Below are 16,767 nucleotides of genomic sequence, written 5' to 3' on the forward strand. Positions count from 1 at the left end.
GTGAAGTTCGGGGGGGTTCGGATCCCGAGGAACCGTACCCGCTCATCTCTAGTTAAAACTCGTTGATAACACTTGGTGCTTATAATAAATGGTGCTCCAGCAATCGTGTTCAGCTCCCAACTGACATGTGTTTGAAAAATGACAGTTGGGAGCTGATTGGCTGGAGCACCATTTAGCAAATGCAAAAATGCAATGAGTTTTATCATTCACAATGAGTTTTAACACTCGTTAATAAATCCGCCCCTTAGATTGAGTTTCGTCATCATCAGCAGATCGCTTTTGCACTAGCCTATAAGAAAGACCAGGAAACTACTATGTGCGCCAACGTGTGACACTGAGCGGGAAAGTCTCCACCTCCAAAGCTCACCGGTCCCAGGTTAATAGTTTCCCCTTCCCCCTCTTGGCCCCCCTGGTTCCGGATCATCTGCAGTGCAGATATGCGAGATACTCTTCACAAAAGACGTCCAGTTTATCAGACGGCAGGTCAAAGGTCTGGTAGACTAAAACTGGTCGCATACATGGTCATACATGGTCATGTCTCAGCACAGAGACACAGAATCTTTACTGTCCATGTGCAAGGGAGAGGGGGCACAGAGATCACACAATGCCCCTTCCCAAATAAAACGCCTCTGAAACACCTATTGACGGGATGTAAAATATATATGTGTTGGGGAGTTGCAATAAGTGATTCATATTGGGATTTCTTGTCCTTAGTGCTCATAATGATAATATCAAGATGATTTCAAGCAGGATTGAATAACACAAGAGTTAAGAGATCCACAGGTTCGGTGCCCAGCAGGTCTCAGCCTGAGCTCCATTAGCATTGGAACATTAATGAAAGACAGTGTCTGATATAAACCAATACTGAGGACATGAGCACAGCATGTAGTCATTTTCCAATGTGAGAAAAATAAAATACCTGATCTATTTTATACAGTGGCCTCTTCATGTTCCTCACTCTTCCACTTTGGGGTGACTTTTAAATTGTATCTGTCTCTTTTGAATGCATTTCTAACACTATCCTTTACCCTAACCGGTTCTATATGTAAAATAATGTATAGATTTTTTTTTTCAAGTCATGTGAGTGGGACAATTATGTGATAGATGCAGGCGTATTTATAATGGGTGCAATGTGTGCGGTGCACTCGGGTCCAGGGGGGCCCACTCCGCACACTGTGCACCCATTTTTTCAATACTTACCAGTGCTGCAGAAATCACCATGAAAAAGGTGCTGCGGACATTGGCCCTCATTCCGAGTTGTTAGCTCGTTAGCTGCTTTTAGCAGCTTTGCACACGCTAAGCCGCAGCCTACTGGGAGTGAATCTTAGCATAGTAAAATTGCGAACGAAAGATTAGCAGAATTGCGAATAGACACTTCTTAGCAGTTTCTGAGTAGCTCCAGACTTACTCGGCAACTGCGATCAGTTCAGTCAGTTTCGTTCCTGGTTTGACGTCACAAACACACCCAGCGTTCGCCCAGACACTCCCCCGTTTCTTCAGACACTCCCGCGTTTTTCCGAGAAACGGCAGCGTTTTTTCACACACACCCATAAAACGGCCACTTTCCGCCCAGAAACACCCACTTCCTGTCAATCACATTACGATCACCAGAACGAAGAAAAAACCTCATAATGCCGTGAGTAAAATTCCTAACTGCATAGCAAATTTACTTGGCGCAGTCGCAGTGCGAACATTGCGCATGCGCAATTAGCGGAAAATCGCTGCGATGCGAAGAAAATTACCGAGCGAACAACTCGGAATGACCACCATTTTACCGGTGTTTCGCACATGCACAGTAAGAAAATCACTGGGAAAATGGCCGCCGTGCCATTTTCCCGGAGACCTGTGGATGCATACTAGACTCTGATGCGCATGCACGGACATATGGTGCAGACAGCACGTCCCTCCTTCTGTTACCACTGTGGAATCCCTGCGTTGTGATCAAGGGGCAGATTTAACAACGGGTGATATTCTTGTTATCACTCATTACGAATGATAAATGGTGCTCCAGCCAATCAGCTCCAAACTGTCATGTGCACCATTTAACATTCGTAACGAGTGATAACAAAAAATATCACTCATTGCTAAATCTGCCCCCAAGTTCTTACTCTCCAATATATGAGCCACCAAGTTTCAACCACTATCCATACTGGGGCTGTGGATTAGGCTCGGTGGTTCATAAAGCAAAGCGCAAGAGCTGTGGTTAATGGGGTATAAAGCAACAATGAGCTGGCAGCTATTGGCTCTGAGGTGTATCAAGCTGTATGGTCACTTGTTGCCCGTTATTGCCCAATCCTGATCGGAGCAGTTATATGGTTGCCGTGGGTTACCGCACATGTGTTCTGTTTAAACCACCTGATAAATTGACCCGTATGGGCCTTATTCTGTGGAGGGTGTTTTTCACCCGTCTTCATGCAATTGCTGCTACAGAGCCCTTCCCTGGAAAAACATCTGAATGTGCAAGGACTGGGACATCTACTGTCAGCATCTGTATACACTGAAATACAGTTTGTTGCGTCTTTAATGCCACCATCGGCCTCACCATCGAAACTTGCACCAGCCCTATGTCAGGTACAGATTATCCTACTAAATATGGCCTCCTATGTGAAAGGCTCTGTGTCTCCTTAGGTAACCATTATCAGCGACACAGCCACCACACTCCCACAACACGTACCATCTCTGTACATCCACTTCCCTGTCGCCGCCAACTAACCCCCCAATACATCTTCCAAACATTTCTGAGACTGTCCCTTCCCATGCACCTCAATTGCTATTGGGCCTCTGAGCATATGCAATCTGGACTCATGCAAGATGCGACATACACACAGGTGCAGAAGAAAATAATCTCTCTGCTGCATCCAACATCTCTTCTTCATCCGACATAGGGGGTAATTCCAACCCTTTCTCCCGCACAAGTACAAAAGCATCGCACAGCGGCGATGCTTTTGTACTGGAAGAGTAACTCCCAGCCAGCACAGCTCCTGCGGCTAGCCGGGAGTTACTCGTCGCTGCCCGGGTCGCAGAGGCTGCGTGACGTCATGCAGCCGCTGCGGCACGCTCCCCGCACGGTCCGGCCACGCCTGCGTTGGCCGGACCGCGCCCACAAAACGCCAGCCAAATGCCGCTGTGCCGCCCCCTCCCGCCCAGCGACTGCCTCTGCCTGTCAATCAGGCAGAGGCAATCGCTAGGCAACGACAGCCATCGGCTGTCAGCTATGGGCCGGCACACTGTGGTGCCGGCGCATGCGCAGTTCTGACCTGATCGCTGCGCTGCGATGAACTACAGCGAGCGATCAGGTCAGAATGACCCCTATAGAACCACACTCTGTGTGTTCTGTTTCCCAACTGGCACTTCCTCTGTGAAGTAACTTAGTAAATATGAGAATGATGATAGACACTCTGCCCGGCCTCCCCTTCTTATATGAGTATCTGGATGATAGATCTACAGTGTCTAGGATGACACCATATTGTCGACATGCATTAGGTCAACAGGTTCAAAAGGTCGACATAGCAATGGTGAGCACACAAATGGTTGATTCTTTTTTTTTAAATGTTTTCACAACATTTGTTTGATGTACCATCCACATGGACTACGATTTGGAATAGTCACCTTGCCCGAAGCTCGGTCAGCGACGCAAACCCGCAAGGGTACATATTTCCACTGATGGTGGTTACATATTACCAAACATACAAGACTTGACCCAAAGAACTGGAAAAATTGGTGTCAACCATTTGTGTGTAGATCATTGTCATGTAGACCTTTTGACCCTATTGACCTTAATCTTTGTCGACCTTTTATCTGTTGTACGTGTCGACCATTTGGTGTTGACCTATTTGCTGTCGACCTAAATACTGTAGATCTTCTATGCCACACCCTCTTATATACAGTTACAGATCTGAGTATGCGGATTTGGGAGCTGGTTTATTGATCAATATTATATTTATTCAGAACCAGATATAAAATACAGAGCTCTTCATGGAAAGCACCAGTTACAGCCCCATACACTAACCCACTGCCTTTATTTGTATTAACTCTTTTTGTTTAAATACTGTACATGTATTTATAAAGTGAAAAATATATTAACTGTAAGTATAGTGTAAATAATTTGGTATCTTCTATGAAAGTAATCACGTCTGCTGTCAGAGCGTGTCGGGATTCCGGGGTCGGCCACCTGACCGCCGGCATCCAGTGCAGCGGGATGCTGACCACATTCCATCAGAGCTAACCATTTTATCACTAGAACATAACATAGGGGGTCATTCCGAGTTGATCGCTAGCTGCATTCGTTCGCTGCGCAGCGATGAGACAAAAAAACTGCACTTTTGCGCATGCATATGTGGCGCAATGCGCACGCGCGACGTACTATTACAATGAATGATGTCGTTTCACACAGGGTCTAGCGAAGCTTTTCAGTCGCACTGCTGGCCACAGAGTGATTGACATGAAGTGGGCGTTTCTGGGTGTCAACTGACCGTTTTCAGGGAGTGTTCGAAAAAACGCAGGCATGCCAGGAAAAACGCAGGCGTGGCTGGGCGAACCCAGGGCGAGTTTGTGACGTCAAAACAGGAACTGAATAGTCTGAAGTCATCGCAAGCGCTGAGTAGGTTTTGAGCTACTCTAAAACTGCACAAAAAAAACTTTGTAGCTTCTCTGCGATCCTTTCGTTCGTACTTCTGCTAAGCTAAAATACACTCCCAGTGGGAGGCGGCATAGCGTTTGCACGGCTGCTAAAAACAGCTAGCGAGCGATCAACTCGGAATGACCACCTTAATGCACTTATTTCCTCCTTAAACCTTCTTTATTCATGGGTGAGAATATTCTAACAATTCAACCAACATATTAGTAGTAATACCAACTGGAATGGGAGTGTGAGTCTGACATGTGTTAGGCCGTGATCAGATGCGGGAGCTTGAAAACACGTCTGGGCGCTGGAAAACCACAAGCGGGCGTCACAAACCCCCTATCTTTCAAGTACCTGTACAAAGGGCAGAGCATAAAGCTGTACGTGGCATATGTCCCTTCCTGTAATAAGCACAATTAAAATAAATAACTATATATATACATATATATATCATCAAGTATAGAGACATCCGTCATTGTGTATTAGCAGAACCTCCGTGTGATATGTAAAACACAGGCTGCGTCAGTGATTGTATAGCTAGCATGTCTCCTGATCTCCTGTCGTACGATCATACGCTGCAAGCTGTCAAACCTCGAGTACAACACAGGATCTGGTAATTGACGTGCCGATCTTTACCTATAAGCCTATCAGTCACCCTACACTCTGAGCAGCGTACGTGTATATTTATCAAAACTCCCTGTGCATCTGTTCTGCCGTGTCTCCCTGTCTTTCACCACCCTCCTCTGTTCTCTCCATGATTTTCTCTTATCCTTCTTTCATTGTCTGAGTGTTTATCGTCATCTGTCCTTGCCTCTTCTCCCGAGTCTCTGCCTTTAATAACCTGAAGGTGATTAGCAGAAATCATATTTGATTTTGACACTCAACCTGCCAGTTAAATACAGGCTAACAAAACCGCTCTGCCATCCAATATGCAAGATGCCTTTCCCCCCCGTTAATTAGGTAGATAAATACAGAGTTTCTATGGTAACATCTTCCTGTGTTTGTAACCCAATGCAATTGAGTTTTATGGATGTGGCGGCACGTTATTGTTTTAACCCCGCGAAGACTGGATTGTCTGCAGTATTTCCATCGGTTTATATTCATTTCCAATGACATAGTCTGTATCAAGCGGACATTGCACTTTAACCTGTTGTTGGTAAGGAATAGTCTTCTCTACTTTACAGGGAAATACAGGTTAAGCAAAACACTTTTAAACAGTGGTCCCCACAGAAAAAGATTTATTTTTGATTCTTGATAGCTGTGGAAAGACATGGCCGGAAGAGTGCGGAATGTCCATGTGATAATGGGAATCTCACTGTCTTAGTTGCGTTTTATTAGGGTCAGAGCATATATTGGTTAGCAAGCTTCTTTCCTGCCGGCCCAGTTGTGAAGTTCGTAGGATTAGAAGGGCCTGTTGCTGATCTCATTGGCAGAACTATCGCAGCACATGGGGTATGTCAGGAGAGGCGAGTGCTGGCATTGTAGGACCCAGTGATTTGTATTTATGTGACTGACTGTACGAGGACATGCCTGAATATGACAAAAGCAATGTCATGATTTGATGACTGTAATGGAGGCAAGCTCGGAGTCACAGGCTGACGGCTCATTCACACTCATCTGCTTTCAGTATGTGTTTAAAATGTTAATACATTTGCTGGAAATACGTGTGTGCAGGCTGAGGATGTAGCAGAGCATCTGTATACACCAGCGGATGCCATACAGCTATGAACAGCCCAGTTGCTTAACCAGTGGAGTGGTTTTATTGAAGATAATACAGGTATAGCCGTACTCACTGTTATACACTCTGATAGGTAGAGAGGAGCTTGAGCGGAGCGGTGTGTGATGCAGCTCACTTGCCTGTGAGTAACGGGGGCAGGATGCTGGAGCAACGGTTCTATCAGTAGGTGGACGCAGGTCTCACTGGAGCTAAGTGGAAGACTACTGTCTTACACTGTGGTACTCTCACACAGTGACACGATGGCTCCACACATGATCAGTAGTAGCCTTGGTGGCCATCTTGGTATAGGGAATGAAGCGTCCCCTGGAGGAGTAACAACATGTAGTTTGCGCAGTAGCGCACTCCTTTATTAACAACATTCACAAGAAGCTTATTGTAATAGAACAAGTAAGAGTCAATAATCATCAGGTTGTAAAATGTCGGCATTCTCATACAAGCTGCCAGTAGAAGAGGTTGTATTGGTAAAAGCATAACAAGTGCACGGAGAATGCATTAAAACGCATCAGTGAAGTGCATGACACTTTACAGGCATTTTCTTGATTGTCCTATGAGCTCCTTTTGTCTCAGCTTTCCCCTACCTCTAGATTGTAAGCTCTCACAAGCAGGTTCGTCACTCCTGTCTCATGTCACACCTTTGTCTGCCTTGTTTTACCTCTTAATGTGATGTTCATTTTATTTTTAAGCTTGACTTATATGATTTTAGTGTAATTTGTTTAGCGGTTTGTTTTATATTTATTTGCATGCTTTGTATTGCAGTCTATGCGGTGCTGCTGAATCTGTGGTGCCTTACACATAACAATGATGATAAGCTCTTCCCTTGTGTGCTTTTCCTTCTCATGCTTAAACCATCTTCGATGGCACCAAATCCCTCGGTTTTCTGCCACCCTCATACTTATGTCAGTGTCGTCTGCTGATGTAGCTATATATACCCTGTACTTGTCCTATATTGTCTTCAACTAAAATCCTACAGAATGGGGAAAAGTTTGGTGCTTCAAAGCAGAGTGCAGCTCTATCTTATAGCCCACCTGTAGGGCAAATGCATAGGAAAATAAGGAAAGTTGTAGATAAAGCGCAAACTCCTATGGGGGTGCAATGAAATATCTGAATTCAATGCAGTAGAGATATTCTTCACATTCAAAGGTATGTGGTTTCAGGATGATTTAGTGAAATTCAAATATCCATGATGAATGTTCTTTCTTTCAGAATATGCCCAAAATTCTTTCATATCCTCAATCAACAGACCGCATAGCTTCTCCTCCTTCTGTTCCACTTATCTCTGGGAATATGTATCTCAGATACGAAAAACAGAAAGGGGCAAAATAGTGTAACACAGGTTTATTGAGGATAAGATAAAAACATAACTTTAGAAGCGTACCTCAGGCTAAGGTGTATAATGCACACCAATTCTCATATGTAGTAAAGGGTTCTTTTCTGGTACCTCCCGGAAACAGGAATACACCCTCAGGGTCCTAGGTAGGCAGCAGTCTGTGTTCCCCCCAACGCGTTTCGGCTCCTTGGAGCCTTTATCAAGGTGTAGTGGGCTATGGTGTACTGTGTGCTATTTATGCTCCCTCCTATGACCCCATTGGTGGATTGGTTCCAGGAAGTGACAGTTGCAATCAAATAAAAAACATTTTGAAATCTGTTATATTTCATAACAATAACGTTGTGAATGACTTTACATTATATATTAATAAACCATTTTTAAAAACGACTGTGCTTATTTTTTTATAAAATTTATTTTTTATCAGCTCATAAATAACTTCCTGTTTTGCTTTTTCGTTTATATACTTTGTAATTGGGCGCTGTGGATCCCTTGTGGCACCATATGAATAAAGGTTAATAATAATAATGATGATATGTGTGACTGAGACTATTTATGAAGCGGCAGCTTACAAAAGCTTTTATAAGCCACCATTTCCTGACAGCTCGGAGGTGAAATTTTTAAATGGTACTTGAAGTCATTGTAAAATACTGTGAGGGACGGAGTAGGTGGAGAGATGAGAGTAGATCAATTCTGGTAATCCGGCAATTTTTGCCATAGGAAGCAGTCAGGCTCAGTGAGTCAATGCAGTGACAATTGAGTTAGTTCCCGCTGTACTTCCACAAACTTTCAGAGCTTGGTGACAACGGCAATAATTACTACTGTATGTTCCCATATAAGTGGGCGGGGGCAGCCCTGCACATGGGTTCTATTATAGCACAAGCTATACTTTATCTCCTGCACAGCTACTGTACTGTGATGAATGGGTCTGTAATTTAAAACATGCAAACACTACATGTTTAGCAGACCCATACATCATGATGAATACACCCCTTAGTTACTGGAAGGCTCAGCCTTGAAATGTTAATCAAATATCTGACTTTAAATTAATGAAACATCCCTTTGACATAATTTCTTCATAGGCCAATTTCCTCTTTGATGAAGACATAAGAAAACCAACCATAAGTGGGCGATGATGTATTAAAATTCACGTTGACCATATCTTATCGTCTTTCTAGAAATATATATATATTATCTCCTATATAATAGCCCTATTCTGTGACCTTGTGATTCATTTGCTAATGCTGGGCGGAGTTACAACACTGGGCGGAGTTAGTCAAATGAGTCACAGAGATCTGGCCAAATCTACAGGAGACTAGGAGCAGAAGCAGATAGCATGGGCATTGGGCATGGCACAGGCAGGGGTGCAGACCTCCCTGCTTTCTGCAGGAGCTTTATCCAGGCAGAAGGAGGGAAACACACTCGGCGAAAAGGGGGCGTGGCTTCACGGGAGGGCCCCGTTTTCGTCAGTGAGGAAGCATGCCCAGCGCTCTGTGAGCTGCTGGCATGCTCCCAGGGGCTGATTATGAGTCCGGGGGGCCCAGGGCACTTGTGACAAGGGAGCCCTAGCTCATTGCTGTGCCTGCTGTGGGTTAGGGGCGTGGCCTAATCGCGGCCCGCGTGGCCACGCCCCCTTATGCAAATTACGATTTTTATTTTTATTTTTTTGATGGGATTTTGGCCCCTCAGCTAGGGCTAAATCCAGAGGAGGTGGTCGCTCCCCCCTACACACCCGCACAGGGAGAAGAAAGCAGGGAGGCTGCTGCCTCCCTGCAACACCACAGACCTGCCAATATGCAGCAGCGTGTGCTGACTGTAGCACAATTGCTGCCGCTGTTGCTGGCAGGACGGGGGGGGGGGGGGGGGAGCTTCTGAGCTGGAACAGAGCTACTCCAGCCGGGGGGCCCCCTAAAACTGTGGGGCCAACGGTACGTACCCCCTGCCCCCCCCACCTTAATCCGGCTCTGCTGCTGGAACCCCCCCATTAATCCGTACCCCCTGATGCCCCCTCTCCCTCTGTCTCCACTATTCACCGCAGCTCTGCTAAGCAGAACAGCGAGTACAGGAGCTTTCCAACTGCCCCCCCCCCCCCACCGCCGGACACTGCGACCCGCGGGTGGGACAGCGGGACAGACCCCAAAAAATGGGACTGTCCCGCGAAAATCGGGACAGTTGGGAGGTATGGGGGTGTGTGAGGGGGTATGCCGTACAGACAGACGGGCACCGGCTCACTGTGTGCTTGACCCCCCACATCGGCATACTCAGCAGGGTCTCTCTGGCGTGGAGGAACGTCACTTTCTGGCACACTCCACGCTTCTTAGCTGCAGTTTTGTGGGGCACCTGCTGCTGTGCAGGTTCCGTACTGCCTCTGTTATCTCCAGCCCCAGCAACCCCACCGCTAGCTGCAGCGCTGCCACCCGCAGTGAGGTGCGCCCAGCTCCTTCACACACTTTAGCCGGCGGGTAGCGCTGCAGAAATCCGAGCTGCTTGCAGGCTCCGACCCCCTCCTCCCTCCAGCCGCAGCGTCTCCTGGGAGCTAACCAGTCACTCCCAGTCTCCCCTTACCACAGTGCCCGGAAGCCGTGAGGTCCGCGCCACGTGCATGCTATGACCCCCTCCTCCCTCCAGCCGCAGCATCTCCTGGGGGCTAACCAGTCATTTCCAGTCTCACCTTACCACAGTGCCCGGCAGCTGCGCGAGGTCTGCGGTGTGTGACTGAGGAGGGGGGGAGGGATGCGGACGGGCAGAGGAAGCAGGAATCCAGCCTGAGAGAGTCAGCCATGCCAAGTCTCCAGCAGCAGCAGATCCCAACAGGTTGGAGTGGAACAGCAGCAGCCAGCAGCAGTGACTCCGGTAAGACACATCTGTCTGTCACCACTGTTTTGTCCCTAATACCAATCTCTCCCGTGCCCTGTGTTCTGTCATGTCCCTGTCACCCCTGGCCTTGCCCTGCCACCCTTATCCTGGCCCTTTCACCCTTATCCTGGCCCTGTCACCCTTATCCTGTCCCTATCATTTCTGTCCTGGCCCCGTCACCCCTGTCCTGGCCCCGTCACCCCTGTCCTGGCCCCGTCACCCCTGTTCTGACCCTGTCACCCCTGTCCTGGCCCCGTCAACCCTGTACTGACCCTGTCACCCCTGTCCTGGCCCTGTTACTGCATACCCTCCAACTATCTTTTATGGCATATACAGTACCCGCAGCGCCTCCAGACCTCTCCCCAATGCACCACACCGCACCTTCCCCTCCTCCACATGCGGCACTCCACCCCTCCCCCACATGCTGTGCCTCCAGACCCCCTACACCACCCGTGGCTCCCACTCCTCCACCCCTTCACCACCCACAGCACCTCCAGGCCCCTTCCACCATTCACCCCCCTTATATGTCTCCCCCCACACCTGCCCCCCTCCACCCGCAGCATCTGCAGACACCCTCCTCCATCAGCGGTCCCCCCCTCACCCACCCCTCCCCCACCAATGGCACCCCCGCACCTGCCCCTCCACCACCTGCAGCACCTCCGGACCTCCTTTCCCATCCGCCGCAACACCCGTACCTGCCCCTACCTTACCCATGGTGCCTGCGGTCCCCTACCCCACCCCCGGCACTCCCGTCCCTTCCCATCCCACAGCACCTCTGGAACCCTTCATCCATCCACAACATCCCCACACCTGCCCCTCTCCCACCCGTGGCACCCCTGCCCCTCCCCCACCTTCAGTGCCTCCGGACCCCTCCCCCATCTGCATCCCCCACTCCTCGGCCCCTCCCCCACGCGCAGCACCTCCCGAACCTTCCCCATCCGGGCCCCACCCCCACTTCTGCCTCCCCTCCACTTGCAGCATCTACAGACACCATCCGCAGTCCCCCCCGCACCCGCTACATTCTGTACATCGTGCCCTGCAGGTGCTGTTCACGCCGTCGCAAGGGGCTGCGCCTCCTTCACCATCGCACGCCCTTTCATTGTGCAATATTTAACCACTAACAAAGGAATGCAGGTAATACTCCATATAATACAAATATTAAACCCCAGAAAGGCATGCAAGGGTTAAGGGGGCGTAGCCCCTTGCGACGGTGTGAAGAGCGCCCGTAGGGCGCGATGAAGCACCTAGTATATATATATATATATATATATATATATATATATATACAGATACACACATAGAGAGATTATTTATATTTCTCTAACGTCCTAGTGGATGCTGGGGACTCCGTAAGGACCATGGAGAATAGATGGGCTCCGCAGGAGACATGGGCACTTTAAGAAAGAATTTAGATTCTGGTGTGCTCTGGCTCCTCCCTCTATGTCCCTCCTCCAGACCTCAGTTTAAATCTGTGCCCGGACGAGCTGGGTGCTGTTCAGTGAGCTCTCCTGAGCTTGCTGTAAGAAAGTATTTTGTTAGGTTTTTTATTTTCAGGGAGCTCTGCTGGCAACAGACTCCCTGCATCGTGGGACAGAGGGGAGAGAAGCAGCCCTACTCTCTGAAGCTAGGTCCTGCTTCTTAGGCTACTGGACACCATTAGCTCCAGAGGGATCGTACACAGGATCTCACCCTCGTCGTCCGATCCCGGAGCCGCGCCGCCGTCCCCCTCGCAGAGCCGGAAGACAGAAGCCGGGTGAGTATGAGAAGCAAGAAGACTTCAAAATCGGCGGCAGAAGACTCCGTTCTTCACATGAGGTAACGCACAGCACTGCAGCTGTGCGCCATTGCTCCAAACACACCTCACATACTCCGGTCACTGTAAGGGTGCAGGGCGCAGGGGGGGCGCCCTGGGCAGCATATGGACCTCTGTTAGCAAAAGTACTCATATATACAGTTGGGCACTGTATATATGTATGAGCCCCCGCCAAAAAGATATGTATTTTAGCGGGACAGAAGCCCGCCGTCGAGGGGGCGGGGCTTCTTCCTCAGCACTCACCAGCGCCATTTTTTCTCCACAGCTCAGCTGAGAAGAAGCTCCCCAGGGTCTCTCCTGCAGATCACGGTAGAAAAGGGTAAAAAGAGAGGGGGGGCACATAATTAGGCGCAAAAACACAATATACAGCAGCTACTGGGTTAACATTAAGTTACTGTGTTATTCCTGGGTTATATAGCGCTGGGGTGTGTGCTGGCATACTCTCTCTCTGTCTCACCAAAGGGCCTTGTGGGGGAACTGTCTTCAAAAAGGGCATTCCCTGTGTGTGTGGTGTGTCGGTACGCTTGTGTCGACATGTCTGATGAGGAAGGCTATGTGGAAGCAGAGCGGGAGCAAATGAATGTGGTGTCTCTGCCGACGGCACCGACACCTGATTGGATGGATATGTGGAAGGTTTTAAATGATAATGTTAATTCCTTGCATAAAAGGTTAGACAAAGCTGAAACCTCAGGACAGTCAGGGTCCCAACCCATGCCTGATCCTATGTCGCAGAGGCCGACAGGGTCTCAGAAGCGCCCACTATCCCAAATTATTGACACGGATACCGACATGGATTCTGACTCCAGTGTCGATTACGATGATGCAAAGTTACAGCCAAAATTGGCTAAATCCATCCGTTATATGATTATAGCTATTAAGGATGTGTTGCACATCACAGAGGAAACCCCAGTCCCTGACAGGAGGGTTCATATGTATGGGGAAAAGAAGCCGCAGGTAACTTTTCCCCCCTCACACGAGCTCAATGAGTTATGTGAAAAGGCTTGGGAATCTCCAGATAAAAAACTGCAGATTTCCAAAAAGATTCTTATGGCGTATCCTTTCCCGCCAACGGACAGGTTACTCTGGGAATCCTCCCCTAGGGTGGACAAAGCTTTGACACGCTTATCCAAGAAGGTAGCCCTGCCGTCACAGGATACGGCTACCCTCAAAGATGCTGCGGATCGCAAAGAGGAGGTTACCCTGATGTCCATTTCTACACATTCAGGTACCTTACCTGAGGCCGGCAATCGCGTCGGCTTGGGTGTGTAGTGCTGTAGCACCATGGACGGATACCTTATCTGAGGAACCTGATACCTTAGGTTTTACCTTACAAGTGTGAGGAATTGTTTGGGGAGGGTCTCTCTGACCTGGTCTCCACAGCTACGGCTGGGAAGTCAAATTTTTTGCCATATGTTTCCTCACAACCTAAGAAAGCACCGTATTACCAAATGCAGTCCTTTCGATCACAGAAAAACAAGAAAGTCCGAGGTGCGTCCTTTCTTGCCAGAGGCAGGGGCAGAGGAAAGAAGTGGCACAACACAGCTAGTTCCCAGGAACAGAAGTCCTCCCCGGCTTCCACTAAATCCACTGCATGACGCTGGGGCTCCACAGGCGGAGCTAGGACCGGTGGGGGGCGCGTCTCCGAAATTTCAGCCACAAGTGGGTTCACTCACAGTTGGATCCCTGGGCAATAGACGTTGTGTCTCAGGGATACAAGCTGGAATTCGAAGAGATGCCCCCTCACCGATACCTCAAGTCGGCCCTGCCAGCTTCCCCCTTAGAGAGGGAAATAGTGTTAACTGCAATTCACAAATTGTATCTTCAACAGGTGGTGGTCAAGGTTACCCTCCTTCAACAAGGAAAGGGTTATTATTCGACCATGTTTGTGGTACCGAAACCGGACGGTTCGGTCAGACCCATATTGAATTTAAAATCCCTGAACGTGTACCTAAAAAGGTTCCGGTTCAAGATGGAATCGCTGAGAGCGGTCATTGCAAGCCTGGAAGGGGGGGATTTTATGGTGTCTCTGGACATAAAGGATGCATACCTTCATGTCCCCATTTATCCACCTCATCAGGCGTACCTCAGATTTGTGGTACAGGATTGTCATTACCAATTTCAGACGTTGCCGTTTGGTCTCTCCACGGCTCCGAGAATATTTACCAAGGTAATGGCGGAAATTATGGTACTCCTGCGGAAGCAAGGGGTCACAATTATCCCATACTTGGACGATCTCCTCATAAAAGCGAGGTCAAGAGAGCAGTTGCTGATCAGCGTAGCATGTTCTCTGGAAGTGTTACGGCAACACGGCTGGATTCTGAATATTCCAAAGTCGCAGTTGGTTCCTACGACTCGTCTGCCTTTCCTGGGCATGATTCTGGACACAGGCCAGAAAAGGGTTTATCTCCCAATAGAGAAGGTTCAGGAACTCATGACACTGGTCAGGGACCTATTAAAACCAAAACAGGTGTCAGTGCATCACTGCACTCGAGTCCTGGGAAAGATGGTGGCATCGTACGAGGCCATTCCCTTCGGCAGGTTCCATGCGAGGACCTTTCAATGGGACTTACTGGACAAATGGTCCGGATCACATCTTCAGATGCATTGGTTAATCACCCTATCCCCCAGGGCCAGGGTGTCTCTCCTGTGGTGGCTGTAGAGTGCTCACCTTCTCGAGGGCCGCAGATTCGGCATTCAGGACTGGGTCCTGGTGACCACGGATGCAAGCCTCCGAGGGTGGGGGGCAGTCACACAGGGAAGAAATTTCCAAGGTCTGTGGTCAAGTCAGGAGACTTGCCTTCACATCAACATCCTGGAACTAAGGGCCATTTACAACGCCCTACGTCAAGCAGAGGCCCTGCTTCGCGGTCAACCAGTTCTGATTCAGTCAGACAACATCACCGCTGTGGCTCATGTAAACCGACAAGGCGGCACAAGGAGCAGGGTGGCGATGGCGGAAGCCACCAGAATTCTTCGCTGGGCGGAGAATCATGTAAGCGCACTGTCAGCAGTGTTCATCCCGGAGGTAGACAACTGGGAAGCAGACTTCCTCAGCAGGCACGACCTCCACCCGGGGGAGTGGGGACTTCATCAAGAAGTCTTCGCACAGCTTGCAAGTCGGTGGGAACTGCCACAGGTGGACATGATGGCATCCCGCCTCAACAAGAAACTACAGAGGTATTGCGCCAGGTCAAGAGACCCTCAGGCGATAGCTGTAGACGCCCTGGTGACACCGTGGGTGTTCCAATCGGTCTATGTATTTCCTCCTCTTCCTCTCATACCCAAGGTGTTGAGAATCATAAGAAAAAGAGGAGTGAGAACAATACTCATTGTTCCAGATTGGCCAAGAAGGCCTTGGTATCCAGATCTGCAAGAAATGCTCACAGAGGACCCGTGGCCTCTTCCTCTAAGACAGGACTTGTTGCAACAAGGGCCCTGTCTGTTCCAAGACTTACCGCGGCTGCGTTTGACGGCATGGCGGTTGAACGCCGGATCCTAGCGGAAAAAGGCATTCCAGATGAGGTCATTCCTACGCTGATAAAGGCTAGGAAGGACGTGACAGCTCAACATTATCACCGTATATGGCGAAAATATGTTGCTTGGTGTGAGGCCAGGAATGCCCCTACGGAGGAATTCCAGCTGGGCCGTTTCCTTCACTTCCTACAGTCAGGAGTGACTTTGGGCCTAAAATTGGGTTCCATTAAGGTCCAGATTTCGGCCCTATCCATTTTCTTTCAAAAAGAGCTGGCTTCTCTACCTGAAGTTCAGACGTTTGTGAAGGGAGTGCTGCGTATTCAGCCCCCTTTTGTGCCCCCGGTGGCACCTTGGGATCTTAACGTGGTGTTGAGTTTCCTGAAATCCCACTGGTTTGAACCACTCAAAATGGTGGAATTGAAATATCTCACGTGGAAGGTGGTCATGCTACTAGCATTGGCTTCGGCTAGGCGTGTGTCAGAATTAGCGGCTTTGTCACATAAAAGCCCCTATCTGGTTTTCCATGCGGATAGAGCAGAATTGCGGACCCGTCCACAATTTCTGCCAAAAGTGGTGTCATCCTTTCATATAAACCAACCTATTGTGGTGCCTGTGGCTACTAATGACTTGGAGGATTCCGAGTTACTTGATGTGGTCAGGGCTTTGAAGGTTTATGTAGCCAGAACGGCTAGGGTCAGGAAAACAGAATCTTTGTTTATCCTGTATGCTTCCAACAAGCTTGGCGCTCCTGCTTCAAAGCAAACTATTTTTCGCTGGATCTGTAATACGATTCAGCAGGCTCATTCTGCGGCTGGATTGCCGCTGCCAAAATCAGTTAAGGCCCATTCCACTAGGAAGGTGGGCTCTTCTTGGGCGGCTGCCCGAGGGGTCTCGGCATTACAGCTGTGCCGAGCGGCTACTTGGTCAGGTTCAAACACTTT

Source organism: Pseudophryne corroboree, chromosome 6, assembly GCF_028390025.1.
Source record: "Pseudophryne corroboree isolate aPseCor3 chromosome 6, aPseCor3.hap2, whole genome shotgun sequence".
In the NCBI taxonomy this organism is placed as follows: Eukaryota; Metazoa; Chordata; class Amphibia; order Anura; family Myobatrachidae; genus Pseudophryne; species Pseudophryne corroboree.